The sequence below is a fragment of the Camelus dromedarius genome, chromosome 6, assembly GCF_036321535.1.
Source record: "Camelus dromedarius isolate mCamDro1 chromosome 6, mCamDro1.pat, whole genome shotgun sequence".
In the NCBI taxonomy this organism is placed as follows: Eukaryota; Metazoa; Chordata; class Mammalia; order Artiodactyla; family Camelidae; genus Camelus; species Camelus dromedarius.
This window is the reverse complement of record NC_087441.1, coordinates 46,756,228-46,774,271: the sequence shown is the minus strand read 5'-3', so window position 1 is coordinate 46,774,271 and position 18,044 is coordinate 46,756,228. Positions and strand designations below refer to the sequence as shown.

Here is an 18,044-nt window from a genome sequence, read left to right as displayed (position 1 = left end):
TATTAAGCCCTCTTTATGTCAGGCAATCAAAAAAGAAAGTCCTCTTTGTTTGCATGCTGTAGACAAAAAGGATAGAATAAACAAAAAAAGATAATAGATAATAGAATAGACAAAAAAGAATCTTTCACCCTCTCTCGCTTACCTTTGTTCTTATTTAGGAGAAAATTTTAATAGTATCTGTTGAAACATTTCTTTCAGCAGAATGGGTTGACCAATAAAACGTTCACTAGCTCAGGATGTTTTTAAGCACAATGTGTTTACTCTCTGAATACTGCATATATCAGTATGGCTTAGCTTCTCTTTTGCAGAGGTAGAAAAATATCACAGTATTCTATGAAAAACTTTGCAAATATAAGGTGATACCTCCTTTACATCTTTAATCAGAAGTGGGATTTGAAGAAAAAAATCTTTCAAGTAGTGTTTTTCCTTCACAGAGATTTTAGAGTAGGAGTTACTTTTGTTGAATTACCTTTTTCATTTTAAGGTAAACTTGAGACTGTCTTGAACACTAAGTGAATGTTTTTGTGGAAATATAAATTACTTAAGTATTTTAGAGAACTGGTTGCCTATACCTGAATTGTGATAGGTGGCTGTCTAGAACTTTGGGAAGTGAGTTGTTCTAGACAGCTGAGTTTTATAGATGACTTAGGGTCAATCTTGTAGGTTGGAAACTTTAAAATTTTTATTATTTTGAATAAAAACTATCTAAAGATATGTTTACTCATTTTTGCTTTTTTAAAATAATATGATAAAATTAGCTTTTTTTGATGAAGCATGATAATTATGGATAATAGCTTTTATATGGAAAAACAGTAATGTTTTCAGAGCTTATTTAGGTGTATTGTTCTGTCTGCTATTGCAGCAAATTATCATTTGTGTGTTATTGCTAGTTTTTTCCTAGAAGTTTCCTTCTGATTACCTGTCATTTCTTACTTTTGTTACTGTGTGCTTTAAAAAAATATTTTAAAATGTTTAAAGTATTTCAGTTAGTTACATGTTTGGCAATTAGCTAACAATGCTCTTTAAAATCTTATATAAAGAAAGAGTAAAATGAGCTTAGAGTGAGTCCAAGACTACCTTTCCTAACTGTTCTAACTTTTAAAAAAATTTTTATTATGAAAATTTTAAAACATACACAAAAGTAGAGAGAATAGCATAATGGACTACACCATCCCACTTACATTTACACATCATCCAGTTTCAACACTTACTAATTTCTGGGCAGTCTTGTTCCCTCTACACCTCCCCTACTTTCCCACATTACAGCAGGACGGAAAACGGATTTCAACATTAGTATGAACTCATGCTTAGCTTAATATAGATACAGATGTTGCACATAGAAATATTTAGATATATTTGTATATACACCAGTTAGTACAAGCACGTATATTTCCTGGCTCTGTCAGCTGAGATAACCTAGAAGCATGGCACTCTAGAAGCAACAAGCACATCTAGAATTCAGATCTTGGTCTCTGATACCATTCTCCAATAAGATAGACCAAGGCTCCTTGAAAAAAAAATGGCTGATTTTAAGGCTGGAGCCCAAAATATACAAGATAAGCCTGGTGTGTCTTATAGTGCCAGAAAGGAAAAACATGCCAAACACACACACAGACACACACACATACACACAAATACGCAATGATAGAGATACGTCAAAAGGGCATAGCAGCTAACTGAAATAGTTCCCAATAGCCAAAACTGGAATAATTTGAGTGGCAAAATAAAGCACACAGCATTGTGTTATAACTCAAAGTATAAAATAAATATCATTGAGTCCATACTGATAGAAATAAGTGAATGAATGAATAACTAAATAAATGGAGAAGGAGAGACAAATTTCCCATGCAGATGGATTCCAAATAATTTATGTAGATACTGCACCTTTGGCGGGGGGTGCGTAACACCTTTACTCCTTAAGCGCTAGCTTCACATAACGACTTCCTTCCAAAGAGTGCGCTATATAGAAGGGGGATAAAAGAGTATTTCACGGTGGAGCAATTTGGCAGACACTACCAAAGTCAACATCAACAGCCATAAATCACGGTGCTGGTGTGTATCCTTGACATCATGTGATGAAAGTCACATTGGCCCCCTGTGCTCTTCTTCACCAAAACCCGTAACACCAGTCTAATCATGAGAAAGACACCAGATAATTTCCAATAGAGGATCATCCTGCAAAGGATCTTACCTGTACTCCTCAAAACTGTCAAGGTCATCCAAACCAGATCTGAGAAGACATGACGACTAACTATTCAGCCAGTGTCATATTTGTTGTCTGTGCTGTGATTGGCAACTCTGCAAAAATCACAATAAGGGAAAATAAGGAATGAAAAACGTCGATGTTTTAGGTTTATTTGACACTGGTGAACTTTTTAGTCTTTAAAAGTTAAGAAAGTCAATTCCAGAAGACAGAAATAGCAGGAAGAGGATTACAGTCCTAGCAGGGGTGTCACTGGAAGATTTAAGGCACAAGCAAGAGAGAAGAGCCAGGTGATGGATACAGCAGAAGCAAATAAAAAAAGAGATGGGAAAACAGGAGCAAGAAAATAGAAAGATACATGCAGAGAAGAGAATGCCATCAATAATATTCTGTGTCCCAGTAATAGTAATTGCTGACCTAGACAATCTCTGTTTTGCCATCCCTTTTTTGGATCCTTTATTTATTCTTAATACTGACTAAAAATTACCAGAACAAGACTGAGTCCTCTTTCTTGACTTTTTTCCTTCTGTGATACATAAGGTAATTTTCTGGACATGTAATTTCAAAACACATTTTAGTGTGTTGTCATCTGTACTAACCATGAAATGCAGGCTTGTCCTACATAAGCTGAGAAAACCATCTGTTTACCTATTCACTGAGGAATCCAATTCATGAAGAGTTTGTATATGATTATATCTTTATAAGAAGAATACTGCTTGCTTGGAAAAGATGGAGAATATGATTACATTTGCCAAACAACACCATGACTCAGAAGCTTACTTGGAAAAGGATTGAGAAAAAAACAAAAGAAGCTGTGTCTTATTGTTCATTAAGTAACATATCTGTGGTCATTTTTAAAGTTATATGTTCACAGTTGTGACTGTGACATCTTTGCCAGTGTGTTTTTAATATAAACCACCTTGCTGTTCACATACTGACATGTTCCTGGGAATAGTTATAGTGTGTATTAACTTGCAAATTTTTAAAAGTGTACCACGTGTTTCTCTTTTTAAGTGCTTTTACGTTTTAGAAGACGAAACTTAATTTAACTGAGTTTTTAAAGTCATAAAGGTTTTACTTTTTATTTAGTATTTTGAATGCAGCTAAAATTTTTGAATGGATTTATTTAAAGAAATGAAAAAGAATAGATTCATAATCTCCCCTCGACCTGGGCAAGAGTTGTAAAAGGTGCTCTCCTTTGCCTCCCCTTCTGAGGGCATGCCCTGCAGCCAGGGTATGCAGCCCCAGGCCTGAGAGGTGGCAGGGAGTGCGTTCAGAGAATGGATGGACAAGCTGAGATATCCACTTGCAAATGGGGGAGGCCACTTGCAGTGCAGAACAGAGACAGGGGAGGGAGGAGAAGGAGGCAAACCTGGGCTTGAGATCATCTTGAAGGTGTATTTCTAAAGGTAAGAAATTAGAACATTCTTTAATAGTTTGTTAGCTTCATTTATAACTTCAAAATATTTAAATGTGCTAAGTGAGCCTTCATTTATATTCTTGTTCCACTTGGAGCCACCAATGTTGGGGCAAATTTGGGTAGATTTTAAAACAAAATGAAAAAGATTAAGCTCATTTGTCCCTATTTTCTTAATTCTTTTAACATATTAATAAATACCCTAACTGATGATCTTTGAATTTAACCATGAATTATAGGTAAAAGGCTCTACCTAAAGATATATTCTATAATTCGAAAAGATACATACAGCCCCAATGTTCATAGCAGCACTGTTTACGATAGCCAAGACATGGAAGCAACCTAAAATGGATAAAAAGATACAATGGAATACTACTCAGCCATAAAAAGGAATGAAATAATGTCATTTGCAGCAACATGGATAGACCCAGAGATTGTCATACTAAGTGAAGTAAGCCAGAAAGAAAAAGGAAAATACCACATGATAACACTTACATGTGGAATCTTAAATAAAAGAACACAAAAGAACTTATTTACAGAACAGAGGCTGACTCATAGACATAAAAAACAAACTTATGGTTACCAAGTGGGTAAAGGGTGTGGGGAGGGATAAATTGGGAGTTCAGGATTTGCAGATACTAACTACTATACATAAAATAGATAAACAGCAAGATCCTACCATACAGCACAGGAAACTATACTCAATACCTTCTAATGGCCTATAATGAAAAAGAATATGAAAAGGAATATATATATGTATAAATGAATCACTATGCTCTACACCAGAAATTAACACAACATTATAAATCAACTATGCTTCAATTAAAAAGTATACATATATGTATGTGTATGTACGTACGTGTGTGTGTTTGTGTGTGTGTGTGTGTGTGTGTATTCCATAAGTTTTTCGGTTTTTAGAATAAGTATGTAAAATCTTCCCAAACATTTAAATGTCAGCTCTTCAAGGAGAATATTAGGGGAGGAGGAAGAGAATGGAAAAGCAATTAAAGAATCAGCTATTGATACCTACTTAGTTCTTTATGTGTTTAAGATATAGAGGAAATATTTTTAGTCTAAAAAAGTTTTCCTGCTCTAAAAGAGCTTATAAACTGGATGGGAAGGCAAGAGAAATATACATGGAAAAATTAAAATAAAACAGAACAGCAAATATGAAATCAGTGTTACCAGTAATAAATGCTTTCAGAGAAGAAATTCAGGAAGCCTGGGTTCTCAGGGAGGCCTCCGGGCTGGGCCTTGCCAGGTGAATCAGATTCGGGTTGGCACAGGAGGATGAGGTGATATCCTGGGTGAGAAAAGCCATGTGGCCAAGGTACAGAGACAGATAGGCACCACATGTGTTTGGGGAACTAGGGACATACTAATTGGTTAGAGCAGACAGTCTGTATCCTACACAAAGGCAGATGGACTTGAAAGATATATAGTGCTGTCTATTTAGGGTTCTGAAAATTTGGACTTTACCCTGAAGACAGTGGATAGTTGCTAAAGATTTTTGAGATACAGATAATAGGGTGAAATCTGTGATTTGGAAGGAACGAACAGATGGCTGTGTTCAGATGGACTGGCAGAGAGAGATGAGAGAAAGGCAGACGTGGGGGTTCCTGAGCTCATGGGCCAGAGAACAGGCCAGGGATCAGACATTTTGAAAAGAGACATTTTCTCTTTCACAGAATTTAAAACCTTTCCTGATGATTTTCAGAGGCATCAGCAAGGATTTCCACCAGGAGCAAATGATTGGTGATGAAATACAATGGAGTAATAGAAAATAAAAGTAAGATTCATTTTCCCTTTACCGCACTCATATTCCATGTCCATTAGTGTTTTGTGCTTACCTGTCTGCTTCTCTCAGTGAAGAAAGGTGAACACCACCTACCTCATATTTGAAGTAGATCAAGTACATTTAGAAAACTCAACCAGTGGAATATAATTATGTTAAGCTTGTCTGAACAGAGCATAGAAAAATGTCTCTAACCCCAGGTCAGGAGAACATGTTACTTTTTTACATAAAAATGTCCCACAGAGGGAGGCAAGCAGTGTGGTAGAGTGGAGAAAGGCATTGGACCCTAGGGAGTCTGGTGATGATCCTTCCACTGAATGACTCTAAAACCTGGGACAACTCATTGATCCTTCTGGGACAGCCTCCCTTAAGGAGATTAAATCCTGTAAACTCCAAGGCCCTTTCTGGCTCTAACACTCTATGGTTACCTGAGTTAGACCTACCACCAAAAGAGCGCTTCACAAGGTAGATTTCTAATGTACTTTGAGTCAGACTCTGGTTGAGTTTCCTGGTGGCTGTGAATGACATGGGTATGGATTCATCTATGATTAATTTGTGGGAAACTTGAGGTGGAGTATTTTTTTTTAATGCTGGATGTGTATCAAGGTTATTAGGTCACTCAGTGTGTGAAATCGTATTTCCCCTTCTGCATGAATCACCATTAAAAATGGGTTAGCTTATAGATGCAGTTTAATGAAGGATATTCCCTCTGTGCACCGTTGTAGGGGCTGCCCACAAGGGACAGGAAGTGAAGCTGGTTCCCTGTGTAGAAGCCCAAGCACACTTGAAAAGGCTGAGAGGCAGTGTGGGCAAATTGGTTCAAAGCATCCACCTTGGAGTCACATCAGCTCGGGTTCAAACACAAGTTCTGCCACTGGACAGGTGCATGACCTTGGGCCAGCTACTAAACCTTCCTGTGCTTCCGTTTACTCAGCTGCCTCATTGGATGGCTGTGGGATTAAGTGAGGTTATTACATGTAAAACACTTAGAACACTGCCCGTCACATGCATTTGATAAAATATTATTATTATTATTAAACAAGGCAAGAAAAAAGATATTGCTCTAGGAAGGCATCCCGGCATGTAGAACTGGAGGCATAATTATATGGACCAATGGATCTCCTTCAAGATCGGTTCAGCCACTTTTGCAGTGTTTTTTGGTATTAGTCGGATAACTCCAAAGCCACAAAAACAACACTTTCCTCATCATTCTTCCATCCTCTTTGCAGCTTGCTAAAGATGACTATTATTTTTTCTGTGTGGGGCACGCGCTTACTTTCAGGAAGGAATGTTCTTCAGGAAAGTGCAGGAAGGGGAGGTTTAGAGGCAGAAGTGAATGAAGGGTGTGGATCGGATGTGTGCGTTGTGCTTTCAGTCGATAGCAAGTGTTCATTTCAAATTTCAAAGGTGTTTTCTGGGGGAAGTTCTGCTGTAGTTCAAGGAACTAAAAATTTCAACTTCAGCTGAACAGTGAGTCAGGGTTTCTGAGACCAGTCCTATTCAGACTGCTTCATCCTAGATAACCGACTGAGGTTGGTTTTCAACTCATCAGGAGTGAGTTACTTCAGATTATCTTAAATTAAGCTTCATTCATTCGAGTTTTAGAAAACCCCTAGCAAAACACTTCACTTTCACTCATCCCTGGTGATCTGAGCTGGGCCCAAATAACCAGAAAAGAAAAAAGGAGGGAGGTGGACAGTGGGTCTTTCCGGGGCCCCACCCTTCCTTCAGACTCACCCTGCTGGCCAGTGATCTTCTGCCAAGGTTTTCCTGAAGTCCCTCTCTGTTCCTCAGCTGAGAGGGAACGGCGCTGATGGGCCTCAGCAGAAGCGGGCGTGAAGGTTTTCTTTTGTGTGAGGGAGTTCAAGCCATGAAGAGGTCTTTTCATTATCTGTTGAGTTGATCCGGAGCAGGGCACCAGGCCACTTGGAAGGAGCCTGCCAGGGCATCATCAGTGCCTTCCCCCTCGGGCGAGGGAGGCTGCACAGGAGTTCCTGTCCCTCTAGCAAGGAGGAGGGCGCGCTGTTCTCCCTGGCAGGGAGCCTGGCAGCGGTACACGTGCCAGGACTGTGCCCTGAGCCGGGATGTGGCCGTCCACATGAGAGACAAGCCGTGGAGGGACACTGATGGTTTCCACCACTGCTCCCCTAGGTTTAGAAGATTTCAGGGGAATGCTTCATACACTGCCCTCTGAGGTTAGATCCGCATGGTGTGGAAGAGCCACTCAATCACCAGGGTGCCCAAAAATGAAAAAGGAAATAACAAGTGTGTATGTGTTTTCTTTTATGATAGGAAGATTAGCTCTAGCTTACCTCTCCTTCTAAACCTTTCATTCCAATTATGTTTGTAACCAAATAAAGCCAGTTAAACTGTGGTTTGGGCTGAGGCTGATGACAGCTACAATCTAGAAACTGATGCCCAGGCTGAACTGTACAATCTTGTGCTGAAAGAAAGTGCCATGTGGGACAATGCCTGAAGCTTTGGGTTGTGCCTCTCATGCGTCTGCTGAAGACAGGTCTGCATTCGGCAGAGCACAAATCAATGGAAAGGGTGCCCACATCAAGTGCATTTTCTACACCAAATGTACCGTTTTTATAGAACACATGAAAGCTTTACAAGCCTTCTACTTGGAATACCTACTCCTGCTTTACTTCTGACCCCTTTGTGGCTGAGGAGTCCAGGCCTTTCCCAGCTTCCTGTGAAGAGGTCTTTTCTAATCAGTATGCACCTCTACTTAGACATAAACACAGGACAAGAGAAACCTTGCCCAGGTAATAGTTGATGCTCTGTGAATGTTTGGATGAGTCAATGAACTCAGTTCTCATGGGCTTTAACACCAAGGGCATATACTTTGATCAGAAACCACTTCCACGTGAGTATGAAACATGCCTGTTTTTCCCAGTATTTTACATGTGTTCCGTGATTGGTGTTCATACTCTTCTTCCCATTTTCAAAAAGCAGGGGGGCAGCAGAGCAGTAGTGAGAGCATGAGTAGACTTCACCTTGCTCTGTATGGTCCTTTATAATCTAGAAAGTACTTCTTTTATTGTTTGTGCATTTCCCTTGTCCAGGTCACCCCCTCCACCTGCACCCCCAGCTCAGCCCAGCTCTCAGTATTGTGAGGAGTTCTACTCACATGACTGATGTTACTTTGTTTGGGCAGAACTCAATACCTAAAAGCAGAGAACTATCAATATTGTTCTTTGTTATCATTGTCTTTTCAAAAATGATCTGTGAACTATTTCCTTTCCGTCCCCTGGGTTTATTACGCACTCTTAGAAAAAGCATTATTTAGTGATCAAAATGTCTAGCCTAATGCGGTAGTTAAATGTCATTCAAGTGATCATCCCTGCCTTGCCCAGGTCAGGTGGGTGTCAGGGAGGGAGGGGCAGAGGCAGCTTCTGGTCTATTTCTCCCGCTCCCCGATTTTGCTCTGTGACTCTTCAGCCCCAGCTCACACCCCTCTTTCGTCGTGGGTTAGGCCCAGGAGTAGGGATTCAGGGGAAAAAGGGGCACTGTCTTATGCTGAAGGTGTTCTCTGGCTCAAGTGGATATTTATAGCTGCCTCTTTCCAGGGGCCTTTGTGGTTTTCTCTGGGGCCCTTGTTGGACATACATCTCATTGTAATTCCCAGCATGGCCATAACTTGCCCCTTAGCCCTCAGGCATTGAGTCCTCCCAACACCGACTCTATTACAGTCCCAATGTCCTTTCTCCACAGCATCCCCCTTCTTGGGCTCCAGGCTGGCTCTCTCTAGCAGAGTCCACGTCTGTTCCATGGAAAGCTCTCTCACATTCTTTGGCCCTGACCAATGCCTCCCTCTTTCTCTCTAATTCTCTCAGCCCAATAATCTCAGTACCTTGCCTTTAGATTTCTCAAGTGTGAGTCAAACACTTGTCTTCTGTGTCCCCCAACCTCCAGGAGATGCAGAAAACTCTCCATTTGTCTCCCTAAACTCCTCTCATGAGGCTTGAGAGTAGGGGAAACACCTGTGTTCTTTCTTTCATTGGGGAAGGGCAGTGGGGAGAAAAATTCCACCCTGCAGCATCCTTTTCCAAATGCAATCTCTTTCTTAGCTTCTTTGACTTCAAAATTTCTTTTACTGTTCTAAGACATCACCTCTGCAAGTCCTGGGGTAGGGGGTCTAGCACCTCACTTTGGAATGTGCAGTTCATGGTACTAAAGATTTGTTCTCAGATTTGCAGATTTACCTGAAACCGAGCAGAAAGCATTCCATTTTAACATCCTGTTACATATGTATATATAGGTATTTTCACAACCCTTGCTCATTATCTTGTACTATTTTGATACGGAGAAATTTTATAAAACAATAATAGCAAATTCTTACATAGCACAGCTTTTATTATATGCCAGGTACTGTTCTAATCCAAGGCATCATTTAGTTGTTTGGGTTTTTTTTAGCAATATTCACATTTTTATTGAGAGGTATCAAATATGTGTGGTCAATGTTATTATTTTTATTTGCAGATAAAAGTATTAGAAAGTATAAAGACCTGTACTTAACTTTTTATCAAGAGTATCTGTCATATTACTCATATCCAGGCTTCTGCAAGTCTGGAATTCCCTTCCCACTGGATAGGAGTATGTAGAGGGAATCACAGTTGATAATAACACATTTGTTTTTTAAAAAATCAGCACAGTCAAGCTTTTTAATTTAAGCCTGGCTGTAAGCAAGACTGTACACAAGGGCCCCATGTGGTCCCGGGGACCTCAGCAGAGCAGTGTTCCAGTGCATTTACATGGAGAAAAACCTACATTTTCACCCTTCATCTTCCTTAGTATGTAAAAGTGGCACCATGAGTTATGGTATCAAATAGACTTGGATTCAAACCCCAGTTACATCGCTTAATAATGTTGCAAGACAGGTCAATTAAATTAGCCTTATTGAGCCTCAGTTTTCTCATTTATGAAATGGGACAATAATATTTACCTTTTTGGGTTGTTGTGGGGATTAAATATGAGCAGGGCTCCTCAGAAATTAAGAGAAGTCTAGATCACTTCCATTTAAGAAACTTCTAATACATTAGAACAATAACAGCAACAAAAAAAGTCAAATGTCAAAATGTCAAAAATAGGGTTATAAAAATAATGATTTACTGGGATTTCAAAATGTAGAATAGATAAACAAGATTATACTGTATAGTACAGGGAAATATATACAAGATATTGTGGTAGCTTACAGCGGAAAAAAATGTGACAATGAATATATGTATGTTCATGTATAACTGAAAAATTGTGCTCTACACTGGAATTTGACACAACATTGTAAAATGACTATAACTCAATAAAAAAAAGTTTAAGTTTTTAAAAAATAATGACTTGTTCTAAATGTTTATTTTTAACAAATTGATATTCTTAGCGCACAAATATAATTATGTAATTTACAAGATAAGGACATACTAAAAATTGTTAGTTTATATTTCATAAGGTACAGTTTTATGGGACAAAAATTCCTATTATTGTCCCAATGTACCTGAGTCTTTTACATCATTTAGAAAGAAGTTTGTCTTATGGTTACCAAAGGGGAAAGTTGGGGGAGGGAGGGATAAATTACTAGTTTAGGATTAACAGATACACACTACTATATATAAAATAAACAGCAAGAGCCCTCTGTATAGCACAGGGAACTATATTCAATATCTTATAATAACCTATAATGGAAAAGAATCTGAAAAATTATATATATATATATATATATATATATATATATATATATATATATATATAGCTGAATTACTTTGCTGTGCACCTGAAACTAACACAATATTGTAAAACAACTCTACTTAAATGAAAAAATAAAAAGGAAGAAATACAAGTTTGCATCCGAGGCCCTTCATGGATGTGAGATCTGGGCAGAGTTCTCTGCTCCTAGCCCTGGTTAGGGACCTCAGGCTTTGCTAGAGCACCTGGTTCATAGGAGGTGCTCCCTGGACCTGAATTCTCATCCTCCCCTCTTTCCATTTCCCTTTCTGCAACCGCCCTTAGAACAAGAGTGAGAAGGCCTCCTGTGGTGCTTTCAGAGGTTTGACCTTAGCACTGTGCCAGTACCCCATAGCTTTTTTCTTGCAACTTGAGATTTTATTTTACTTTCATTAGTTTCCTTAGGCAGGGGCAATCAGGACACTGGAAGTGGTCTCACTTCATTATTGTTCATCATCCATTTTTTAAAATTGAGAAATAATCTACACACCATGAAATTCATCCTTTCAAAGTATACAGTGGTTCAGCGGTTTTTATTTCCAAGGTTGTACAACCATCATCACTGTCTGATCCCAGAACATCTTCATCACTCCAAAAAGCAACCTTGTCCATAGTCTTTCCCCACCCCTGTATCCCCCCAGTGCTTGGCAACCATTGATCTATTTTCTGTCTCTATGGATTTGCCCATTCTGGATATGTGATATAAGTGGAATTATACAATATGTGGTCTATTGTCTGACCTCTTTCCCTTAGCATCATGTTCTCAAGGTTCTTCCAGTAGGTAGTATGTGTTGCAACATAACATTCTCTTGCACAAATATGCCATAGTTTGTTTATTACTTCATCAGTTGATGAACTTTTGTGTTGTTGCCACTTTTTGGCTATTATGAATAATGCTGCTGTGAACATTTGTGTTCAACTTTTTGTGTGGACACGTTTTCAGTTCTTAGCATATACCTAACAGTGAAATTGCTGGGTCATATGGTACTTCTATGTTTAACATTTTGAAGAACTGCCAAACTGCTGTTCAAAGTGGCTGCAATTTTACAATCCCACCAGCAATATGTAAGGGATCTAATTTATCCACATCCTCACCAAAGTTTATTGTCACTCTTTTGATTGTGGCTATCCTAGTGGGAGTGAAGTGGTATCTTATTGTGGTTTTGATTTGTGTTTTCCTAATGACTAAGGATGTTGAGCATCTTTTCATGTGCTTACTGTCTATTTGTATATCCCAACGACCGTGACATGGTAATTACGGCTGGAGAAATGTCTATTTAAGTCCTTTGCCTATTTTTAAATTTGGTTATTTGTATTTTTATTGTTGAATTGTAAGAGTTCTATATACTAAACCCCCATAAGATACATGATTTGCAAATATTTTCTCCCATTCTGTGGGCTGTCTTTCCACTTTCTTGCTAGTGTTCTTAGAAGCACAAGTTTTTCTTTTGATGAAGTCCAATTTATCTCTCTCAATATATTTTTGGTTCTTTACATGTTAAAAAAAAATTGCCAAGTTTAAATTCATGAAGATTTACACTTATGTTTTCTCCTAAGAGTTTTGTAGTTTGAGTTCTTACATTTAGGTCTTTGATCTATTTTGAGTTATTTTTTATCGGGTGAGGTCATCATCCAGTTTTTTGCTAGAAATATAGTTTGTTTTCTCAGTGGTATGATGTCAGGGAAGACATAATTGCAGAACTGACTGGCAGGACTTAGGGGAATTAGAAAGCTCAGAAGGCCTGAGGTCCAGTGGTTCCAATTAGGTCCAGCATGGCAGGCAAAGATGGTGTGGGCCACAGGCGGGCCTGGTTGACCCTGTGACCAAGCTAGGATTGCTCACTGCAGCCTGGTGTTTGTCAAGAGGATTTGAGTAGTAAAAGAAATGTGAAGGTGAGAGTTTAGCTCAGTGGAGGTGAGAGTTTAGCTCAGAAGAATTCTGTCCCTCTGACAAAGTAAATTTATGAAGAGAATGATCACAAACCCTTACCAGCTGATAATTCTACTTAACAGCCAGTAGGCTGAGATCATGACTAGACCCATTCTGGTCTTTATGGTGGTGAGGCCTCCAACCCTTCCTTTCCCTAATCTCATCTGCATCTCCTCCAGAAACAGCAGGAGGCAGAGGCAAGGCTTGCTCCCACAGATTCCTTTGCCTTCTCAGCTGGAGACCCTCCATTTGGCACCCCAGGTCCCTCTGCACCCCTTTCCACCCTGCTCTGGCTCTGGCTTTGGCCTTATGGCTTCCTGATGGGCTCAGTCAGAGGGCATTTTACCAGGAGCTTAGAGGAGGGGAGGAGGGGAGGCAGGGCATCTACTCTCCCAGGCCCCTTCCCCGCCTGGTTGCTGCAGGTTGGCCATGTCGCAGAACCACCCTCTCCATCTGCCTGTCCTTGAAGCGGCTCCCTCCTTGCCCTTCAGACAGTTAGCAGCCCCAGAGCAGGACCCGACCTCTCCATGCTCTGCACACACTTTTGTCCTGTTGTTAGACTCTCATCAAATCCTCCCACTCTCCCTGCACTTGCTTACATGACCTGACTGGTGCACCTTCTCTCCACATCAGGCATTTATGTGCTCACCAGGCCTCAGTCAAGCCTTTCACTTTAGAACAATTCTGTGAATGCATTTATTCATTCAGCAAATGTCTTTCAAGTACCTATTATGTCTGTGGGATGCCTATGAGGAGCTAGCTCTTTTAGGCACTGGGGGTTTGGGGTGAATAAGATAGAAAAGTTCCTGCTCTCCAGGATCCCGCATTCTGACTGTGAGACAGAAGACAATCAAATAGATGTATCGTTAGCTAGTGACGGGTGCTGGAGGGAACAGCACAGGCAGAGGGAGTAGAAATGATGGCGGGGGAGTGCTGTTTTAGACAGGATGAACTGTCACAGAAAGAAGAGACTTGAGTGGAGTGAAGACTGCCCGTGTGGCTCTCTGGGACAAGGGCATCCCAGAAGAAAGAACAACACATGCAAAGGCCCTTGGCATGGTTGAGGCATGGTAACAAGACTATGGGGGCTGGAGGACAGTGAATGAGTCTGAGACTAGGCAGAGAGGTAGGCAGGGCCACTGTAAGAGCTTTGAATTTCTTTCTGAATGTCATGGAAGCCATTGGAGGATTTTAAGAAGGGGAGGCACGTGACCTGACTTATGGTTTTAAAAGGATCACCATTCAGTGTGACCAGTGCTATTCCAAGATGGCACTGTCAAATGACAAGAATAATACTATTTAGTAAGCAGTTTGCCCTTATTCATGGGAAAGCAATCCATACGCTGGGGAAGTATGGGGCCTCCCCATCAGTGGGGCTCTTCTGGAGGGATTTTGGGCAAGAGCAAGTTTTATGGAGCGTTAGAAGCCACAACGTGGCAACAGGGCATGCTTGGCTAGGAGGTTGGGATTCCCTGTCAGGCCAGCAGGTCCTGTTTTCTAGGATCAGGTGAGCCGCCTACAGCTGAGCTGGAGGATTGTGGTTGGTGTTAGGTTTCCTTGATAAGTGTTTCCTGTAAGGCTGGGCTGCTGGGCAGCCTCCATTTTATAGGCCCCAACATATGAATTACCTTTATGAGCAACCAGCCTTGCCTCCTCCTGTGTGGCCTCAGCCACATCCCCCCTAACATGTCCCAGGAAGCTGAGTATCTAATCTACCCAACGACCGTGACGTGGTAACTATGGCATGAGAACATACCAAGAGAGGCACCCTCAGAAGACGCTGGATGCCCCCAAGAGACAGTGGAATTTACATTCAAGGTGGAGGGAGTGGTGTTTAAAAAGGAAATTGATAGGAGGAAGACAAGCAAGAAGATTGTGAGAAAAGACAAGCGGGAACCAGAGAAGCAGAGTGGTCCATGGGACAGCGGGGTGGTGAAAGCCGGGGTAGAGAGTGGTGGTTAAGACCATGTGACTGGGAGCCCAGCAGCACTGGGTTTGAACCTGGACACTGTCATTTAGTTCTATGTCCTTGGGTGAGTCACTTACCTACTCTGAACTTGGTTCCTCATTTGGAAATGGGGACAATAACAAGTACCTCTTCAGAGGCAATGCGATTATAAATATAAAACACTTAGCAAAGTGTATGGGACACAGTTAACCCTTATGATTGAAATTCTTAAAAACAGAATACAAGCATCTGCTATCTAGTGTCCCCTATGTCTATAGGAGGGCACCCGTCCTTCAGCATTCAGATAAAAAAAGGGAAGCCCCCTTCCACATGCTAGGCAAAGCCAGAGTCCTCCCCACCCACCCCTACCTCTGGCCCTGACCCTTCCCTGAGTGACCAGTCCCCTTTTTACCTCTCCTCTCATGCTGCCTCTGGCCAGTCAGCCTGTACATGGACCCCAGTCCCATTCCTGATTCCTCTAAAGCACCACCACCCACACAGTTGCACACAGCAAACTTTTGCTGAAGGGGTGGCACAGTGTGGCCAACAACTGAAAATCATATATTGGTCCCTGCTGCTAATAAAATTTCCTCAGCCATCCCCCACACTGGGAATATCTCACTGGCCCTTTTTCTTAAGATCTCAAACTTGCACTATTTCTAGGGGCCAGTCTTCACTCCCTCAAATTCTTTTTATTTTTTCATGAAGATCTATGCTGCCTACTCTGATTGGTCCTATTTTTCAATATATAAATATTTTTTAAATATCTGCTAAACCAAGGGCCATCTTATTTGAGATATCTGTCCACTAAAATGCACAGATTTTGAAATGATTACCTTCTTTTTTGCATAGTTTGATTATTGTTAGAGACCCATCCTATATGAGTCCCTTTTTTTGAAAATGTATTGAACTATAGTTGATGTACAATATTATATGAGTTATAAGTGTACAATATAGTGATTCACAATTTTTAAAGGTTACATTGTATTTATAGTTAGTATAAAATGTTGGCTATATTCCCTGTGTTGTACACCATATACTTGTAACTTATTTTATACACAATAGTTTGTTCCTCTTGATCCTCTCCCCGTATACTGCCCCTCCCCACCTTCCCTATGAGTCTCTTAAATGGAAGACAGCAAATAGATTGGTGTGTCTTGCTGCTGTGTGCCCTTCCTCCACCTCATAACGGAATGGATCCAGTTAGTGTTTGGAAATTTCCTTTCTATTAGTAAACAAGGTACCTAAAAGCAAAGATTGGAAACTTCCTTTCTGTTAGTAAACAAGGTACCTAAGCATAGAGAAGGAAAAAAACAAAACAAAACAAAACCTAGTGTTTACTGCATAGCAAGAAGCAAGAAACAGAGGAGATGAGAGTATCAACATCTGAAAAGCCAGGAGAGAGCAAAGGATCTCCCTCTTCTTCTTCTGAGCCAAGAAAGCCATCAACCTTTCCACTCACAAGGAGAACCAGACATTAGCTACCTTTGTTAACGCATAAACGCGCTTTTCTTGATCCCTTCCATGGCTGCCTCTTGATCGCTATTACTCCCCAATAAAGTCCCAAGCAACCTCCAGGGGAACCCTTTGTCTTAGCCAGAGGGTTTCACTGGCACCTCCCTAAACAGGACATCTCACTTCTCCATCTCTGCTTGGCTTGTGCTCTTCCTTTGGCCTGGGATACTGAGCCACCCCATTTCTACCTAATAAAACTATTCAAACACTACTTTGTGCCGCCGCTTTCACATGCTGCTTTATTTTGTCCTCATAGAGGTGCCTATATTATGGTCCCCAGTAGATTAAAGTTTCTCAAATATGTGAGTTAATCCTTAGACCTTTTAAAAAATATATTGCAAAATGTATCCCAGTGCTTAGTGAGTGAAAAGTGGCCAATAACTATTTGACTATTGAATTAGTCTTCTATTGCTACATAACATAGTATCACAAATTTGGCAGCTAAAAACATACATTTTATTATCTTAGATTCCATGGGTGAAGAGTCCGAACAAGGCTTAGCTGGATTCTCTGCTCAGGGTCTCAAAACCTGCAATCGAGGTGTCAGCCAGGGCGGCAGTTTCATCAGAGTCTGGGAGCCCTCTTTCAAGTTCTTGAGGTTGTTGGCAGAGTCCACTTCCTTGCAGCTCTAGAACTCAAAGCAGCTGGCTTTTTAAAACCCACCAAGGGAGAGTCTTTGATGCTTTCAGTTTCTGACCTCCAGATGCTCTTTTAAAAGGTCACCTGACTGGGTCAGGTCTACCTAGGATAATCTCCCTTTTGAGTAACTTGAAGTCAGCTCATTAGGGAACTTAATTACATCTGCAAAATCGCATCACCTTTGCCTTATAATGTACCTAATCCTGGGAGTGACATCATATAACATCATCATATTCACAGAGACACATTCAAAGAGAGGGGATCACACCGGGCACATACACCGTCCCCATACACCGTCCCGTGGGAATTCCAGGAACTATCTTAGAATTCTTCCCATCACAAATATTTTTTGATAAACAGTTTTTTTTTTTTAATTCTCATTACTTTGTTTTTCTTTTTCCTTGGTAGGGGAGAGGGGAATTACATTTATTTATTTACTTACTTACGCATTTTTTAAAATGGAGGTACTGGGGATTGAACCCAGGACCTCATGCATGTTAAGCATGCACTCTACCCTGAGTTATACCCACCCCCTGAGCAACAGTTTTAATAGTGTTTTTAATTTGATTGTGTCACAAGACCCCAAATTACTTCAAGATAATAGGAAATTTTTCAAATTAATTACTATTTTAAACGTAAAAGTCTTTAAGCAGTGTCTATGATAGAAGACACTTCCCCCACTTTTTTTTTTTGGTAGCTTGAAAAGGAAAGCAATAATTATTCTGAAGCATTTTAGTTTGGTTGTAGTTTATGTTGTTTAGAGTTGGTTTCAGTTCATTTTATTCTATCTAGACACAAGAACACAAAATCATCCTATGTAAGTGACAGAGGTGAGTTTGTTTATTAATAGCTGGGGAAACAGACTAAATATTCATC

At 40.4% G+C, this 18,044-nt stretch overlaps 1 long non-coding RNA gene across 1 annotated transcript in view; it reads right to left on the bottom strand.

Moving 5' to 3' along the window:
• LOC135321494 (uncharacterized) overlaps positions 1-8,637 on the bottom strand; it is a 28,234-nt gene extending 19,597 nt beyond the window's left edge. Inside the window, exons 1-2 of the long non-coding RNA XR_010381284.1 lie at positions 7,153-8,637; positions 2,192-2,298 (exon numbers count right to left, since the gene is read on the bottom strand). This is a non-coding gene — a long non-coding RNA (uncharacterized LOC135321494). The remainder of the gene's footprint in view (positions 1-2,191; positions 2,299-7,152) is intronic.
• Positions 8,638-18,044: the final 9,407 nt, after the last annotated feature.